The following is a 6,000-nucleotide window of genomic DNA, read 5'->3' as shown; positions in this document are numbered from 1 at the left end:
TTATTGACAAAAATCTCATCAGTTCCTCACTTGCAGTTCTGAAATAAGACGATCTTTCATTTGGCTAGTTTCGAAATGGTTTACGGTAAATAAACTCCTGTGAAGTAGCCGAGATGATGTTTGTAATCAAGTGTGATGTTCTAATTATTTTTTTTCTTTTTGATGTGTTTTTGTTTTCTTTCATTAATCTTTTTTGACATTCGAAATGTGTGAATTTCAGTTGTAACTATTTTTTGTTTGCCACAAATTTAGATTGTTTCTTTAGTTGGTATACACAATAGTAACCAGAAGATAAAACAGAGATGTAATTTTGATCATTTGCTTTAATTCATTTTCTTTTCGTTTATTATCATTGACTTTAATTATATTTTTTTTTATTAATAGTTCTTGCTTTCAACATTGAACTTTAAGTTTAATGCAAATTGTGACTAAAAAAAGAACGTGTTGCCAACTGCTCAGGTGTGTCATACCATTAAATTTACTTTAATCTTTTACGGTCATATTGTCAATTATACTTAAACTTTTACACGTCACATTTGATTCTTTGTCACATTATTTATAAGTCCTCAAGTACTTACAAGTAGGTATTATTTTACACTGTTTGTTGTTGTTTCCACCACTGGTATTAAGTTCAGGGTTTTTCAGTAGGCATAAACTGTTTAGAGTAGACAACATTGGAAACAAACAAAACTAGATCACTGTTTTGTTTTCTGGTTCTGTTTTGTGTTTTTATAATTACTATGTTTAAAATAATACTTTAAAATCATACGATAATATTGTTTGTTCAAAAGCAATGTTATTAAAATACGATTATGGTTTAAAACATTAGAACAATAATAAATTATATTGATCATAAAATTGTAAATGCTATTTAATTTACATACAAAAATAAAGCGTGTTTGCCAACCAGGAGGCACAAAACCACATCAAATTAATGAAAAATTGTAGAAACTGCACGATTTTTGAATTTATTGATTTCGAACAAACCATTTTACAGAGGTAGTTCGCGTACACATTTGCACAGTTTTTCTTTCTGCGACTTCAATAACCGCAATCTAAGTAGATTATAGAAATTACAGAAACAAAAACAACTTACGAAAACTTTTGACTGTGCTTTTAATTTTTTTCAAATTTTTCTTGCCTTTGAGTTTGAATCCATGAAGACTCAGAATCTTTAAATTTGGATCCTTTCAATTTATTTTATTGTTAAAGTGGAAGTTTTCGACATTTTCTCGAAATGATTAGATGATAAATTAACCTTGACATCATATTAATATTTTTTATTTAATCCAAGACTACCATTGAATTTTATTTACCTAAATATGGCTCAAAAGTGTATCGACTGAATTAAAGGGTGAAAGAACTTTTGTCTTGAAAGAGATAGTAAGTGTGGTCAAACGTTTTTGCTGGCTTTCTAGTAGTTAATGACAATTTAATGATTTTTAAAATTTTTGTGGCCAATAAACTATTTTAAATATTTATTTGTAGGACAGTGACCCTTATAACTTCTGTAGAATATTATACTCCTACTATTTATAAAAACAAAAATTTCAAAGCCTTGGAGTTTTTTATTGGCAACAGTGTTGACAGTTCTGACATTTACCATCAAATTAATTGGCAATAATAACAACATGGCTTTTAACCTAAATCTGTCAAAGTGACGTTAGCCAGGGTTACCACCACATTTCAGTTTCCAAAGCCTGTGCCTTTATCCACCACACATCCGAATTAGGCAAATCAGTGAACAATTTATTCCGGCAAATTTAAAAAAATATTTTAAGCACACGTACGCCTACATAGCAGGGGTGTAAAACGGTATTCAATGATCTGAAGTTCAGTTCAGTCATAGGGAGATTTTTAAACCAAAGAGAATTAATTTGGTATTTTTGTACTCATCAGAACTTGTTTTTAATTACGTTACACGAGATTAGCTTGTTCGTAAGTTTAAATCGATATGTGACTAGTTGGGTATAGAGTGAGATTGATTTATAAATCATTCAGACTACTACTAATAAACCGCCTCGAGATTGGTTTTCAACAAACACCTTTTACTTTGTGTAGTCAATTACGAAAGTACATTTAATTATGTATAATTTACTATTAATTTCCCGCTATTTAAAAAAGGAAAGTGTATAGGCTCGAAACGTTCTTTCTCAGAGTCATGAGAGCGAACAATGTTTTGTTATTTCCTAGGGATGTTTTTGTTGTTTAACCACCAATAATTTCTGATACGAAGTTCCCAGCAACCACAGTTGATTTTTAAATTTCCTTGCGCGATAAGCAAGTTGTCAATATTTTCAAGGATCTTCCGGGTAACCGCAACGAATCTAGAAATCTTCAGAACTGAACTTTTATCGAAGGTTTGTGTCGTTGTATTGATTTGGGACAACCACAAAACGTGACATTTCTGTATTTGAACTGAAACAACATAATTCAACAAACTGTATTGTATTTAAATAACAAATTGAAGGAAGGCGAAAGGTCACTCGCGTTCACGTCAGTGGACAGAAGTCTAAATTCATGAAAACTGTGATGATCATATTGGTAGAATTTGCAAATGATTACGAAACGCGCTATCTCTAGCAACCGATGGTCTTTGGTGAAAGCCACATTTCATTCACTCATTTACCTTTAAACGTGTTTCGAGGCCATCTAAAGAAACGGAATCGTAATAATTATTGTGAGTGATAGAATTCGAAAAACTTTTCTCAGAGGTTTTTCCACATCAACACTGCAAAAATTAGCACAGTGAAAGCGCGTTTTCCCAACACGTCCCTGCCCGGATCCGGAACCATCAGTGGCTTTTTCGCCATAATTATTTCTTCTGATTACCGCCGCTCAGTGAACTGTGGTTATGCGAAATTCTTTCAAAGAAAGTCCGTTTAGTAATAATCGCGAAATATAGAACCGAAAAATGTGACGGTTATGGTTGGTACGCCAAATAATTACAATCAGTTACTTAATTGGCATTAAGCCAAAAGTAGGAGAACCTGTTGATTGTGCAACGGATTCCTCTCGAAAAGTCCGCTTTATTAGGACAAGTTAAAAAATGTGCACACTTTGCATATTCCATTGGTTGCTTTCGTAATCGTTATTGCGATAATGCACATTGCAGTTTCGACAATCGATTCTTGCAGATGAAAGTAATATTTGAAGAGAACGCATTAGACTAAAGCCGTCACCTTGCCAATTATGCACGGAATTTCTTAAGTGTGTCGAATTGAAATTCAGTTTCTAAAGGTGAGTTCACGGTACATTCTTAGTCAACTTGAATAACAATCGCGATTTTCGCACTAGACAGTACTGAAGAATTGCAATGCGCAGGTTCAAGAAGCCATCCTTGCCTGCTTCAATTTATATGACGGCGACTGGATAATTATTATCACTTATCAGTAGAGCTAAAATAAGAACTGATCATTTTCCGATAGCATTGACATTCTCGAACTATCATAAATAGATATATCTAAACAAAAAGTGCCATCGAATATTTATTATTTTATTGCTAAATGAGTGGTTACAAGAATCTCTAAAAGTTATCAAAAGTTGAAGTAAAAGCTGACTTGACAGTCATAAATTTTAAGCTTGCTAATCGCTGGCAAAAAGAAACAGATAAGATGTTTCTAATGACTCTCATACTTGTCAGACTATTAACCTAAAGTTCGGAGATGATTTTGTTAAGGAACTTATTTTTGTTTATGACTTCGATTTGTTTTTTCCTGCCGAGGTACATTTGCATTGTAATCGTACGAATTATCTTACATTATTTGTTCTTATTTGTTAGTGGGTACGTTTTATTTATGTACTTACCTACGTCAATTTGTAAGCAAATGAGTTTGATGTTTATTGGTAAACACAAATAGATTCTTTTTTGCAGTTTGCATCAATGTAGACAGTTCAATTATAACATCATAATTTTGATCTTATTTTTTATCTTCGGTCAAAACGCTAAACTTGGGATATTATAGAAAAAGTGAACAAAGATGGCCATGAATTTTCAGGTGATGTCATTGTTTCATTGACCTTATAACCAGGCATTAATTTGTTCGTTATTATCAATAATTATGAGCTTTAGATTAACTATTTTATCTATAAAACTCAAATCCGGTGAAAGAACAATGAACTTCACAAAATGCTTAGACATGCAAAAATTCCACCGTGAAAGAATTCGGGAAATGATCCACCCACTGAAAAACTAGAAAGTAAAGAAAAGTGGTGGCGCAGCAAAAATTGCTTCATTTTGTATATGAAAACTTAGAAATGTGGAATAAGAGAACGTTTAAAATCTTAATTGCCGCGTATGAATAAATAATACACAAATAATTGGGTTGTATCCACGTGTTTGTTCAGTTTTATTTAGTTTATTAATAATGTATCTACTTTAAACAAAAATATGACATGATCAAATAAAACGGTGTCTTTGGAATATGGAATCTGTTGGCAGTCCTGCTTTGTACAAGGTGTATAATGTTTCTAACATCAAGGGTGGCTCTGGAATTCCCGTTGTGCACTATTTTGCCGCTTTGTTTTCATAGTGAATATAACTAGGTAGTTATCTTGAAAATTAAGTTTAAGTTACGGTTTTGTGTCCAAGTTTTTGATTTTTAGGTTTTAAACCACAACTAGAACAGTTTTCTTCTCAAAACTTACTTTGCTCTATAATTGAGGTTAACTGTAAATGTCAGTTTAAAAATCTCACATTTATAATGAGCGGCAAATTTCTTTGACATTTCATAACCACCCTTGATGCTACAAACATTTATAAACATCTTGTACGTCAAAATGTTTCTTCGGCAATTTTAATTGAGACGTAATCATTCTTGACATCTCTTGCTCGAAAAATTGATAATTTTCAGCTAGTGGCATTGAAATTTGCTAAATTTTCACGCCGTACTTGAAAAATGTCAAGTCTTCCTTTAAAAGCACCCGCGCTTTGAAGTTTGCTGCATTTCAGAGCTAATTGCACGAGGCAAAACCACCTAAAGCCTACTGACCAGGAAGACGATGAAAAGTGCTATGTAATTGTGAAATTTCATGTGTTAAAAGTGACAAAGATTGGAAAATTATTTTTTCTACAATTGCCATATAAAGTGGACATTTTAATAGCCATTTTAATTTTGAAATGACATTCTTTTATACCGAAGTGCGTAAAAGTGATATAAAAGTGCGTAAAAGAGATAAAAAAAATATAAAAGTATGTCACTTTGACAGGAATTGACATTATAAGTACACAATCGTTTTGTAGCCAGATTTCTGGATGATTTATGGAGTTTTGTTAGATTTCACGCAAATTGGCGCCGATTTCTCAAATTCCAAAATTCTAATCTGCGTAAAACTCAGGATTTTCCTGATTTATAAATCCGAACTCAAAAACAGTATCAAGTGAAATGTCAATTTTAAAATAATTGCCAGCACTGTCACTTGAAGTATTTATGGCTAAATTTAGCATTTTGCGGCGATTGTAGAAAAAATCTTGTGTGCTACTGGTGCGAAATGGATGTTACGCATAGAACGTGTTCCTAGTCCAAACGAACTAAGGCCATTCTTCGTCTCTTTCAACTCTTTATACAGTTTGGGGAATTGCCACCCGATGCATGGAATTAAATTTAATAGAAAGTGGGGGACACCGAGCGAGAAAGAGATTCTTGCATTCTTTCATTCTCACACACATTAAGAAACATGAATTTTTGGTGAGTCCAAGACCGATTAATGGACAAATAGATGAGCGCAACAAAGAAAACAATAATTGCTATTGGAGCGAGGAAGATAAAAATAATTTACCCCCATCAGCGCGAATGCATGCGTCGTGGCATTGTTTTATGATTTTTGGTAAGACGAGGTGTTAACATGATTGCTCCTTTGGTAATTCTTCGCTGTTACAGAGATTTGGTTGTTCAAATGCAAAATGCAACAATTTTATTTTTTTATGAGTAATGATAGGCATTGTCTTTCTCAATGAATTTGAGTTATAAATTTCGAGAACTTTGTCACTAAGATGCGTTG

The sequence above is a fragment of the Gnatocerus cornutus genome, chromosome 5 (assembly GCF_029298725.1).
Source record: "Gnatocerus cornutus isolate USDA-ARS CGAHR chromosome 5, icGnaCorn1.1, whole genome shotgun sequence".
Taxonomy (NCBI): Eukaryota; Metazoa; Arthropoda; class Insecta; order Coleoptera; family Tenebrionidae; genus Gnatocerus; species Gnatocerus cornutus.
This window is presented reverse-complemented; position numbering follows the sequence as displayed.